Genomic DNA, 14,568 nt, shown 5'->3' with positions numbered 1-14,568 from the left:
TCCCTAGAAACGATCCGCGGTAGCCGATGCTCTTATATTCAAGTCCCCTCTGTACTCCCGGGAGAACAGTGACAAGAGGATGGAAGGGAGACGGGAGGAAGAAATAAAAGATGAGGAAGTTATTGACCGTGCCTGTACCCTTGCTCATCCATTCTGCAGATAATTAAGCACCCCTGCTAATCCAAGTACTGATTGCGCAGATGTCTATGTACCCCTTGTTGATCCAAGTACTGAGTGCAGATGTTTATGTGCCCCTGCTGATCCAACTACTTAGTCTGCAGATGTTTACGCATCCCTGTTGATACAAGTACTGAGTCTGCAGATGTTCACATACCGCTGCTGCTGATCCAAGTATTGAGTCTGCAGATGTTTATGTAGCTCTGCTGATCCAAGTACTGGGTGTACAGATGCTTATGTACCTCTGCTAATCCAGGTACTGAATGTGCAAATGTTTACGTGTCCTTCTGATCCAAATCTTGAGTGTGCAGATGTCTACGTACCCCTCCTGATCCAGGTACTAGAGTGTGCAGTACCCTTGCTGATCCAAGTACTCAGTGCGGAAATGTTTACGTACCCCAGCTGATCCAATTATTAAAATTGAAGATACTTATTTATCCTCGCTGTTCCACCAGTTAGAGAGTGTAGATGATTGTGTACCCCTGTTGATCCAACTATTGAATGAGCACATGCTTACGTACCCCTGTTCTTCCACGTATCAGAGTGTGCAGATGTTTATGTACACTTGGTGTTCCACGTATTAGAGTGTCCAGATGTTTGCGTAACCTTGGTGTTCCACGTATTAGAGTGTCCAGATGTTTACGTACCTTTTGGTGTTCCACGTATTATAGTGTGCAATTGTTTATGTACCCTGGGTAATCTAAGTACAGGCAATCTTCGATATAAATAAGGGATGAGTTCTAAATTAATACAACTTCTTACAGAGGGTAGTCCATACAAGTCACAACTCAGTTCTGATTTCTTCCGAACATGTATCAGCGTTATCAGCGTATACCCTGTCTCTGTAAGCCTTTTCATGATTTACGGTGTCTGGTCTTTTACGTCCATTGATTATTTGATTGATTAGTAATGTCATGAAGTAGCTAAAATATCACCGTTCCTCACAAAACCGGACTGAGCTGCTCCTACATCACACAAGAATGAAGAGTGCAAAATGCGGTCCACCTGCAATTTAACTGGTACTGGAAATTGGGGGACCTTGGCAAATCAACTTAACAGGTAGCAATGGAACTTTAATAGGCAATTCATATATTTTACTGAACACATAATGACAAAAAAGAAAGTAAAAAAATTCTACCTGTAATAGCAACTGTCTGTGTTCAGTGTGCAGATGTTTTCGTACCCCTGCTGCGAGTCCCGCCACCTGACCCACTAACCCTCGCCCTCCTCATCACCGCCATTACTTGCTGCTGCTCCTGGTTCCTCTCCCGACTCTTCTCCTGCTCCTCCTTACTCTGCCCCTTGCTTCTTAACCTCTTTGCTAACATAATGTCTTTGTTTTTGCTATATTTTATTTATTTTTTCTTTCTGTATCCAGTTGGTTATTATAAATTTGAGAAAACTTCCCGTATGGAAGGGGTTAATGATAACGCTGTCTATCCCTTCCATTCCCCCCCCCAAAAAAAAAAAAAAAATCATACAAATATTAACAATATTCAAAGTGAGCAAGAGAGAGCATTCCCCCTTCTTCCCCACCAGTGAAACAGTTAATGAAAATAACTTCTATTTGAGGAGTTTATTTAGATAGATAGATAGATAGATACATACATATAGATATAGATATCTGTATCTGTATATGTATATATATAGTCTGTAGATGGCAAGAAGTATTATATTAATATCGTCATCGTCTTGATGACGACAATTATATCCTGCTCTTTCTACCTCCAGACGATTTTATACCACATAGGTAAGATCTCTCGAACTTAAGCTATACATCCTTTGAAAACGTTTTTTTTTCTCTCTCTCTATGGTTGTTACTGCCAGGCAATTTTACTATGAAAGATCCACTCATATGGAAGTGCTTAATCTCTTTCCCTAATTCTTCCATTTCTGCCTACCACTCTCCCTCTTCTTGATATCCTGCTATTATGTTGCCTTTTTTTTAATGGGTGTACCTTCTTCAACGAATTTTCCTTTGTCGTGTGAGCTGTGCAAATTCTCCGGCCGTGTTCCCAGTGTCACTCTGTGTGTGTGTGTGTGTGTGTGTGTGTGTGTGTGTGTGTGTGTGTGTGTGTGTGTGTGTGTGTGTGTGTGTGTGTGTGTGTGTGTGTGTGTGTGTGTGTATGTGTGTGTGCCCGCGCGCCTGCGTGCGAGCGTGCTCTTAGATGCCTCTGTGACTAATATTCTTGTTTCGTGTGAAATATTGATTTATATATGCATCTCTAAGTTAATCTGTACTTTTTCTGTGAATTCCTGTAAACCATGTTGAACTCGTGCAGTCTTACAATTAGCGCTGTGTTTGGTGGTAGATACTTGCCTGCGTGAAATCAGTTGTGCTATTCCATTGCCTCCCAAGGACTTCCCTCAGTTAATTAAAAACATTTCGCGGTAGAAAGGAGAAACTTTCAAGTATGTCTTCGGCCTATGAAAGTATTTTTGTTCTTCGCCTTTGATTTGGTGTTTCCTGGCTGGCTATTCACAACGAACTCGGCAACTCTCATATCTGTATTTGTGTCAAGGTTTGGATGCACCTCTCGTATACCTGTACACTTCTCAACAAAACAGGGAGAAAAGAGCATCATCAGAGAGGTTCATTGTGCGTAGTAGTCTAAAGCCAGTCCGAGGAGTCAAATGAGCTTTCCTAGTACGCGTACACGTTCCTCTCATTTATCTCTCCATCCTCCAAAGGTAATTAAGGAGAGAGTAAAACGGGATTTTTTTTTCACACGTTCTTTTACACATTCTTCTCCCCGTCTTCGAAAGCAAGTTTATTATAGGGTTAAACGGGGTTTTCCTATATGCATTTTTTTTCTACCAGTTCTTCCAGTTCTCTAAAGGGAGTCCTGTAATGTATATGTCTTAACGTATAGTTAGTTGTATGAGGTTGTTGTTGCAATACAGTGTATAACCAACAGAAAATCTGTTGTGTCTAAGTCAGGCTTGTTACAGGCTGAGCACATCTTTTGCTCTTCCTCACACCAGCAGCAGCTCAGACTTCATACGCGCCAGCCTGTTCTACATGGCTCAGTAAATCAAGTATCTCTACCCCTGAGTTTGCTTGCCACCTACACAAGAGTCCGACTGTAACACCTATGATCTACTGTTACAGTCGTAGGATAGAGCTGTTTTCTGCTGTGTTTCTTTCCATCTCGAGAATGAGGAAAAAAGGGCCAATAGGATTTTTATTCTCAACGTTCTTTTACCTCTCCTTCTCTCCATCCTCTAAAGGAAGTACAAGGAACGAGTTATTCTTCTGCAGTACACTTTCTTCCCACCCGTCCTCCATCATAAACAACTTTCTTCTACTCTCCCTCCACGCAGGTCGACAAGAAAGTTGGCAGTAACCTCCCTGGGGCGAGATGGAAGTTTCACCTTGAGCAGCACACACAGACCATCTCCCACAGTGTCTTCTCCCGGTGGTCACTTTTATGGATCTCTCTCTCTCTCTCTCTCTCTCTCTCTCTCTCTCTCTCTCTCTCTCTCTCTCTCTCATGCCCACACATTTATTTTTGTGAGGTCTGTACGTCCGGGTTTGTTATCGATTACCTTAATCATTTTATTCCCAGTTTGCTCTCTCTTTTCTCTGCATCTTCTCACATTTTCTCAGGAACTTCCATTAGTTAACTTTGTTATTATGTTTATTTATTTAGTTTTTACTTATTTATTTATTAATGAAATATGCATCTAAATTTTCATGTTAACATTATATCAGTGCAGTGTTTGGATGATACAGTAGAATTTATACGTGCGCTTTTATAAAAAGTCATGCCTTAACCACAAAATTATTCATACAGCTGCAATTCCTACCAGCTGCTGATACATGAAATCTTTTTTATAAAACTTTGAGGTGTGTCAAGGTCTTGCGGATGTGGTGTTATTACCTAATGTTGGTTATTAAAGTTTTAGATGAGGGTGTAATAGGAGCAGTATATATCATTAAGTATCATAGAACTGTCACGAGCAACTGAGCCTTAAGCACCGAGATTACAGCTGACAGTTTCCGGTCACGCATCACTCGGGGCATGTAGGAGGCATGGTGGTTCGTTTGAAAATAAAGGTGCCCTGAGTTGAAAGCCTGTGGTTGAAATACCGGATGCATTAGGGGTCATTACCTGCTGACATATCTCAACCAGGTGTTCTGCCACCCCAGCTCACCTGCATTCATCACTGACTCACCAATCAGTTCGTTGCTATTCACTAATATTCATCATTTGCTATTCACCATGAAGCACTGCACAACATTTGCTACACTAATACGCAGACACAGCATCAACGGTGTAGGGAATCTATGGGACAGCTCAGTAGAGAAGGTTGCGTGTCTGTGGTCGATGGTTCTGCCAGGTCAGGTGGGCCGGGACTAAGCAACAAAGCAATTCCCTGTTCGCCATTGAGCTCACTACCTTTTCCTAGCATTCACCACTTACTCATCTCCTTACTACATTTCCATTAACTAGTAATCGCCACTTAACACGCAGCTAGCCACCTTTCTCTTGTATGCACCATTTACTTCGTTGTTACTCTCTTCGGTACAATTCACTTGCATTTGTCATTTACTCATTCGCTCACCACCTCAGTTCACTAACAGCCACTCTCATCATTTACTACACTTTAGTCCTCTGTCTTTCTTTACGAAGACAAAAATTAACTACTGGAACACTACTCTCTTGGGCTAGGCGGTTATTTAGCGTATCTGCCGTAGAGATTTATTTTTATTACACTTTAATGTTCTCTTACATGCTTTTCATCCTTTTTTTTTTTTTTTAATAACGACATAATATTATCGTATCATACGCAAATACAAGCTGGGAAGAAGGAGATCCTATGGAGTTTCCTAAACCAGTGGCGAAAAAGACCAAAAATTCAATGCACTCGGAATGCTCACAGACAATGACTACGTACGTGGTAAAGGAACAGGACATTACAGTAACACTAACACTGCATATGATCAGTATCAGGCAACACCATCCCCACGTGGAACACAATTCGTCTCTCTCTCTCTCTCTCTCTCTCTCTCTCTCTCTCTCTCTCTCTCTCTCTCTCTCTCTCACGCACACACACACACACACACACACACACACACAATAGACATAATAAGACACACATGCAAGAGACATACCCACAACAGACATACACAATACAGAAAAAACACACAACAGATAAATACATTCACAGCACACACACACACACACACACACACACACACACACACACACAAACAAACAAACAAGCACTCTGACAGACACACAATCAAACACACACATACACACACAAACAAACAAACAATCCAACACCTACCCCCAGGAAGGTGTTGGATGTCAGTACTGGACGCAGACAAATGACACCCATAGAGCACCCCCATACAAAAAAAAAAAAAAAAAAAAAGTCTTTAAGTGAAGGGCATTTTGACATGACGGGAATTTATTATACTGTATCACACAATCACCCATAACACTACACGCTCACAACCATTCAGCCACACAATGAAGAACAGAAATTACCTCAGCAGATTAATTGCAACAAGATCTGTAACACACCAACACTTTAACACCAGTGCTTTGTATTAATCATTAACATCGTCAGCTTGTTGCTTTATGCTTGTCTAATCAAAATCATCTCTCTGCCCCCCGAAAAGTTCTTCAGAGTACTTCACCTACCTTCCATCTCACTTCCCTGCACCTCCACAAATTAACCACAGCTCTTCATTATCCCCAAAGCCAAAGACATCATTAAATCACCATGTCACCCTGACCTACCACCAACTTTCCATCCAAGCCAGTCAGCATCAATATTACCTTAGCACATCATTACCCGAACCAGTCATCTTTTCACCATCACCCACCATTAACCGAGTGCCAAGACCAGCCACCATTATTACCTACCATCAGCCCACCACACAGACTCAAACCAATACCAGACCACCATACTGAATCATCGCCAGTCTATCACCCTAATTCACGACACAGTCCACCACCACCCTGACTCATTACTAGTCTATCACCCTAACTCACCACTCAACCCATCATCTTTCCAACCCATCACTAGTCCATTTCCTTAATTTATCACTGAACCCACTACAACTCTAATTCATCAGCTACCCCATCATACCGACCCATCATCACAGTGAACTTACCAATAATTTATCCTAGAAACTCCCCTAGGACAAAGATTTCCTTCTCCTCTCTCTCTGTTTCCCCTAATGTCTTGGAAATTCAATTATACCATCTTTCTACTCGCTAGTTTTCTGTATGGATGTTCCCTTCCTTCGACATTGCTATCTCACATTATCCTCGGTCTCTTTCTCACGTGATTATGGAGAGCTCATACAGTTCCTTTTGAGAATGCATCTCAGAGAATAAGGGGATGGGAGAAGCTGAACTGACCTCTTACTTTTTTTGTTTTGTTTTTCAGTGTAGCTGCTCTATACATGGGTCTTACTTACTACTTCAAGCTGTCGCGAAACCACTGGCCCTGTCACCCTAACCCCTCGCACAGACCCATCACCACACACCTTATGTCCACCCCATCTCACGAACAACCACTCTCACCACCACCACCGTAACTTACTACCACTCAACCTAACCACCACCACAACCCCAATTCACAATCAGCATCACCACCACCAACAATAACAACAACCCATGGCCATCACCATCATCACCACCACCAGCACCACCACCAGCAATAACAACAACAACCCATGGCCACCACCACCATAATCCCTCGCCACCACCACCACCACCACCACCACAACCCCGCACCACCCTGAGGCATCCAGCGTGACCCAGAGGAGAAAGCAACATAGCCCCGGGCGAGAATGACATACTTACTATAACACGACGCACCCTCACCATATCTATCTCTCGGTCCCTCTGTCTATCCATTCATTTCAGTGTCTGTGTTTATGTGTATTTATGCGTCTGTGTCTATCCGTCTGTTTATTTATTGGTCTGGGTATTCTGTCTGTGTACTTATTTGAATGTCTATGTGTATGTATATTTGTGTGTTCTTTATCTTTTTACTGATCTGGTCCTTCTGTCTACCTGCTTCAATGTTTATATGTATGTGTATTGCTGTGTTTTCTTTCTCTGCCTGCTTATTGATCCGTGTTATGTCATTCTGCTTCACTCTTTTCTATCTGTTCACCTGTCCTTAGGTCAGACAATCTGTATCTACATGTGTATATCTTTCTTTTATCTGCCCATCAGTATATTAAGCCCATTATTGATCGGTCCATCTGTTTATCTTTTGTCTGTTTACCTTTCTGCCAATACCTTTCTATTTATCTATCTGTCTGTCTACCATTCTATATATTTACTTATAATTAATTCAGATGTTCTATATATATCTGTGCATATCTTTCACCTATCTCTCCATCTATCTATCAACCCCTTTATTCATCTGATCGTTTATCTATTTGATTGTTTATCTTTCAGTCTCTCTGTCTATCTGTTCATCTATCAGTCTGTTTTTGTATCTACTTATCATTATGTTTATCTTTATCCTGTTACCAAATCCTAAAGTTCATCCAGATAATAACTCATCATATTGCATCCTGCCACTACATGCTACACTCCTTCATATACTGATCCATTTCTTTCTTCCACCTCGTTGCTGGTCTTTCTCGCATTACTCTATCAGTGACATCCTTAATGACTCGAGGGAATCCTTCTGAAACCATAAAGAAAGCATAGGCAACTATACGCTGTTGCAACCCTCCATCCGACCAAGCACATAGGCCTACCCCCACCTCCCTGCACATCTAACCAAGCTCACACCGCCCCCCCCCTCCCTCCCCATGTATAACACAGAGACATTAAAAGTGAATAAAATCAGTTATATGGGATAGGAAAGTGTGACAGGAAGTAATAAACCACCACCATCATCACCACCATCACCATCATCACTACCATCATCACCACCATCACCATCATCACTATCACCATCACTACTATCATCATCATCATCCCCACCATCATCATCACTAACCTCCCGGGGGACCGAGGACCCCCTGGTGACCAAGCGAGATTTGTAAATACCCAAGGGTATATTTACGTACTAAACCTAGAGTGATGTGCTTCAGAGAGAGTATATGTGTACGTATTAATCCACCTACGGGTTAAGATTACTCCAGCAGGGCGCATTCTACCTATCAATAGGCACCAGTTCACCATAAGGTACATAACTGCGAATATTTTATGACTCTATAGTTAATACTTTCTGAGATATGTTCCAGAAACAAAATCTGTGTACCTTTTCACATTTACATTATTAAAAAAAAAAAAAAAAACTTAAAATACAGAATTCTATCTATCAGAAAGTACCAGTTCACTATGAGACATAACTATGTGAAATTTCATGGCTATAGTTAATCCATCCATCCATCCATCATCCAATCCTACGTTGTCCCATGAGGAGCGTAGGAGCCCAGGGCTAGGCAAGTTGGTCCTGACATTTAAGATGAGAGTGACCAGCCTCACTCATCCCTGAGTGGCATTACGTGAGCTTTAAACCTCAACCACCCCTTGGCTATAAACTTTCACCGGCTCAATCCGATTGGAGTGCCGTAATTACCCATTAACCCGGGCGCCAAAATTTGGTTACATGGTTACCACCCAGCGTAGTAAATGGTTTCTTGGTGTACAGGAAACATTTGGCTTGTCACTCAGTGCAGTCACCCATAGGCAGAAGCAAGAGGAAAGAATGAAGGATTTCTCTATAGTTAATACTTTATGAAATTTGCTCCGGAGAAATCTCTTCATCTGGCCAGCAGCCCAACTCTATGGACGGACACCAGTGATAACAATACCCTTCTCTGACTTTGTCAGGTGGAGGTTAAAAATAGAATTGTTAATAGCCAATTTCATACTAACTATTACGGGACGTACGAAAGCGAGGGGGGGCGGCAATCTACACTATCGTAGCTTAGGATAATATTCATAAAGGACCTTGAACGATTTTTTTCCGGTTAAAAAAGTGGTCATAAAAACTAAAGGCAAAAGTATGGGTGGGAGCAGATGCCATGATGTACTTGGAGAAGGTGCTCATCTCCATAACTTAGGCCTTTGAGTCTATGGCGTTTTAATCGCTCACTACCCAGGAATACAATACAAATGCATCATCCTGGTTACCAGCGTTACCTCTCTTATCTGTTACCCTAGGTACTGTATCCATGTTCTCTACCAACTCACAAAAGGCTGATGGATACATGCCTCGAGTATTGCCAGATGTCAGCACCAGGATTCAAACTATGGCATGGACAAGCAAGTTCATGTCCAATAATGCTAATCACTGTGGCTCCATTTACTTATCAGCAGTTAATTTTTGGGGGGAAGTGATTTATTTTAGTTTTTTTTTCTACTTAAATATTTACTCTAGTTTGGTTGTGAAGTGTTAAATTGTTATATAAATGAACATATAGACAAGCAGACTTTAACAGCATTTACGTTCATTAACACAGCCCCCGATTATTTAAGGGTGAGGCCCGACCTACTTTCTTGGTAGCATTTTTACATGACGGGAAAAGTACCAGTCACCTCGGGAGAGTTCAAGCCTGTGTGATTTTCGGTACGGTCTGTCTTGAACACCATTTCTTTTCCCCATAGTCCTTGATTATCCAGCAGCATAGTTAGGGACCTAGAAGGAATTTCGATTGTTGTCTGTCTTGTTCTAGAGGAAGAATGGGACTCAGCAAAATAGTCGACCCTCGTGCAGGCAGTGGGTATTAACTTCTTCAATCTAATGATATAAAATTTTATATTATATTCTTCCTACTTTCAGACAATTATATTCAGCTTAGCAGAGAAATTAGGTTGTGATGAGGTTTACGGAGACTTTTCTAACACTGCCTTAACAAATAGTCTCTTGACAACTGAAAAAAAGAAAGAAAAAAGAAAGAGATCGCCAGAAAGTAACAAGAACAAAATGCCCAATACGTCAGCTGAATGATGAGGTTAATCTGGGCTTTCTTGTAGCTTTGTGAGTACGACACGACATGAATGCTGTACCACTTAGGATGCAACCACACTTGCCCGACACATGCTATTCACGAGATAAAACGAAGAACTGGGTTAGAATCGCGGCAGTATCCGAGTCTGAAGTTTCTACAGACCACCGCCCCTCGTTTCCTCTTGTCGATCTTACGTTTGTAGCAAATGTGGCCGCACCCTTGACGGAAATGTTGACTGCATCATTCGATAACTGGGTGATGAGAGCGACAGGTAACTTACTACATTACTAAATGGGTGATATCCTCTTCTTTATAATGAAGGATTTTTTTTTTTTTAAATAATTGCCATATCCAGACGATTTTGTTCATTTTAGGAAAGAGCACTAGTACTGAAGGGGTTAATAAATGTTGTATCTAACCTTCTCCGATTCGAGAACTTTTTCAAGAACTGTATCAAAATGTCAGGGGAGAGCGAAATTATGACAACAATCATGACTTTAGACTGAAGGGATTAAATTCACAGGAGCTGGTCTTAAGCAATGCTACTCTTTTATGTGTGTACCGCACCTCATTTGATCTTTTTTTGGGGGGAGGGCTTTGGGTATTTCATAACACCTTTCTCTGCAACTGTTATAGCATATAGCATCTTTTCATCGTTTTATATGTTTCTGAGCACCTGGTTTATGATATCAAAATGTTATTTAGGTATAATGTAAAAAGTAAATCGTTAACCACGTCAGCAAGATTATTTTTTATTATTTTCTTGCTATTTACAAGAGTAATTATTTACCTTAGGAGAGACTTTGAGCTGGACGGATTACATATATCCTTCATTAACATCTTCAGAGCTACACGTTCTCCAGTAAGGTGAATAAAACCCTCTAGTAGTAACATGACTTAGAATGAAGTAAATAAATAAATAAATACATCCACAAATGAATAAATAATACGTCCTACAGCTGTTTAAAGACAAATTTCTATGAAATCTACAACGCCACCTATAATACGTCTTTTTTTTTTTTTTTTTCCTCGTTTTCTTGTGTTAGTTTTTGTACGTGACTGGGAGTTTCTCGTCAGTGGAACTTGTTTTTACCTAGGCAACATACAAGAACTACAGGACGTCTCTCTCTCTCTCTCTCTCTCTCTCTCTCTCTCTCTCTCTCTCTCTCTCTCCATACAGTACCTTGCTCTGTACCTCTTTCTTACCTACGCTTATTATGCACAGCCACGCTTATGAACGCACTTTCACATACAAGAGAGAGAGAGAGAGAGAGAGAGAGAGAGACTGTGAAGACAGGGGGAAGAAAGTAACGAAGACATGAAATCTGTAATGGATTTGGTTAAAACTTACAATGCCAATGATGATGATGATGATGATGATGTTGATAATGATGATGATAACAGACAGCAGTTTGTTATATCTGATGCTGGTGAAAAAGAGTCGATAATTTGAGATACTGCAAAACAGCTGTTATTTTATTTTGTTTTTTTATCTGACTCTGAGTATACCGTACCGTAGAATAGTAAGCCTGTTCCCTTGGCCCTGTTTGCTCTAACTTGTAATAAAACTTCTTTCTCTTCATCCTTAATATTGAGTTATAACAGCACATTAACGGTAGGATATGATGGCAGTCAAGAAGAAGTGCTATGAAAAGGGAGTGGAGCTGTGGTATTTTCTTTTCTTTCTGTTGAGATACGTGATTTAAGCTGCTAAATGGCGAAAACATGGGCCAAGTTAAGCTGAAGGAAATATAACAATCTACCCTTCCCCCAAAAGCACACCAAAAGGAGGTTAAGCACGTGGTATATGGGCACCAGAACTCTCCGTCTTTGTTGCAATGTTCTAAAGATGCCACATTCAGCAGTGGTGTTATTGTATTAGTGAGGATGATTTCATGATGTGTTGGTTGGACCATATGGATGAGCAGTGAACATTGCGCTATCAGTCAAAACACTGTTCCTTATAGTAGTAGTAGTAGTAGCAGTAGTAGTAGTAGTGGTGGTGGTGGTGGTAGTAGTAGAAGTAGTAGTAGCAGTAGTAGTAATTGCTGTTGCTGTTGTTCACCTGAATGCGAACCCAGTAGACTGCAGGCAGAAGGTGCCCGCCTTCCTGTAGTCTATCATCCCCCTGTTTCCTGTAATAACTGGGACTGAACTCGTGACCACACAGTTCACAGTCCATTACTCTCTCCATCCCACCACCTCCTCCCTCTGTTACCAGGGTGAATGAACTTCCAGGTCTACATTCCTTCTGTAGGAATTCCATGATAAGTACTGGTTCTGGCTCGCTAGTCGTGTTCATTTGTACTGTCACCTATTTTTGCTTGTGAATTTCATAGTGTGCATCTCTTGTACATTTGTGTGTATAGATGAAATGACTGAGTTAGACAGATAGATGAATGGACAGTTTCAGTGGTAGGCATGTACTGATGCTGGTTTCGCGTAGGTACGGGCTGGCACAGCTGGCTACGTTCTTAAACCTGTTAATGAATCCGATTACTTTTTAACTTTTTTTTTTGTTCGTTTATTCTCGCTACCTCCACTAGTTTTGTTGTATTTAGAGAAACTATTTGTAATGACGGGATTAACAAATCTTCCTTGTTCTTTCACAACCTGATTAACTTGCAAAGCTGAATAAAACTGTCTGAATGTAGCAAGAATATAACTAAAAAGACCTTATTGAACTAAAGGGGTTAAGCCTGAGATAGCGCAGAAAAGAAAAAAAAAACAAGAGTCTGATGATTCTTTACACAACAGATAAGAGCAATAGATATGATTAGCCTTTATGCTGCCTTACAGATGGCTAGATTCAGAATACGTATGCGCTTTATTTTTATCATGGATTTTAGCATAATACCATCGGAAACTAGAGTGTTGCCCGCAGTTTCTTGGTGCTAAGGTTGGTCAGTGGTTTTCGCTCTCGTATTGCGATGTGCCTGTGCTTAGGGTTGGAAAACCAAAAAGTGAGTGCTAGTAATATGCCCTTTGAAATGACTGTATATTTTCCCACCTGTCGGTTCATCCTGATGGCTTATACCGATTCTAACATGCTCGAAGACAGCCCTTACAATAATTTCATTTTCATTCGTATCCATCTCCCTTCAGGCACCCATTTTCCATTCGTACATTGTCAACATCGAAAAGGGTTATTCTCAAGTAAAACTCTGTTCTAGGAGGAACTCCGGCACAGAACTGGAATGGAGTCAGCATCGTTGTGCTACATCTTTGGATGATGAAAATCCACACCAGCACTGAATGAAATCGTGTGGTGGTTTCAAGAATAATTAAGACTTCTTACGTCCTGTTGGTGTAAATTGTCTTCAATGTACAGTATATTGAACGAGAGGTCACTCCCCAGAGTTCAATAAGAAATCCCCTGGTGCTAACAGGAATAAAACAGATATGTGTCATCATACCTAAGGAAGTAAGAACATGACCAAGTTTCCCGAGAAATGTGTGCCGTCATCCTCCACGTCCATTACAACACTTGTGGCCAGTCACACCTCCCCGGCTTTCCCTCGCCTACCGTCCTCCTCAGAGCGGAATTTTTTCCTGCTGATATCCACCATCCGCGAGTACTGAGCCAAGGAGAGCTGGGGAAAGAGCTTGTGTGCCGGAGAATGAAGCTTAATGAACGCGAAAAATAGAGCGTGACTGATGGAGAAGTACAGAGAGACACACACACACACAAAAATAGGAATGCAGAAAATTTTTGCCTCTGATTTCGACTATCCGCGAGAGCTGGGGAAAATTAGATGGGGAAGTGCTCAAGTGGTTATGACTGTACTCTAATCAACGTGAAAAATACACTGCAATCAACAGGAGAGAGAGAGAGAGAGAGAGAGGGGGGGGGAGGGAGGGAGGGAGGGAGAATATTCTAGCTGCTGTTCTACACCATCTGCGAAAGCAGGGCGGGAATGCGCAAGAGAAAGAGCTCAAGTTTTGAAGAATGAAGTTAATTACCACGAAAAGTAGAGCAAGCTTATTAACAAGGGAGAGAGAGACACAGAGAGAGAGACAGACAGACAGACAGACAGACAGAGACAGAGACAGACAGACAGACAGACAGACAGACACACACACACACACACACACACACACACACACACACACACACACACACACACACACACACACACACACACACACACACAGGCAAACAAACAGAAAAAAAAAAAAAGGGTAATATCGAGCCAAGTGTTGGTGTTCATATCCAATAACCGGGGGTGCCGTGCCAGAAAGCATTGAGGGAAAAGCTAAAATGACAGAAACTGAAGCCAAATTGACAAGAAAAATAGAAGCGAACCGGAGGGAGAGAGAGAGAGAGAGAGAGAGAATTCTTCTATAGAAAAAAAAGAGGAGAGACAGGGGATATCATGAGTAAAGAAATGAAAACAACGAACTAAAAATAAAGTAGAAGAGGAAAGCAGAAACAAGAGGAT

This window comes from Coenobita brevimanus, chromosome 63 (genome assembly GCF_032717465.1).
Source record: "Coenobita brevimanus isolate Jiangsu-jjx chromosome 63, ASM3271746v2, whole genome shotgun sequence".
Taxonomy (NCBI): Eukaryota; Metazoa; Arthropoda; class Malacostraca; order Decapoda; family Coenobitidae; genus Coenobita; species Coenobita brevimanus.
The sequence above is the reverse complement of the archived record's forward strand: the minus strand, read 5'-3'. Positions refer to the sequence as shown.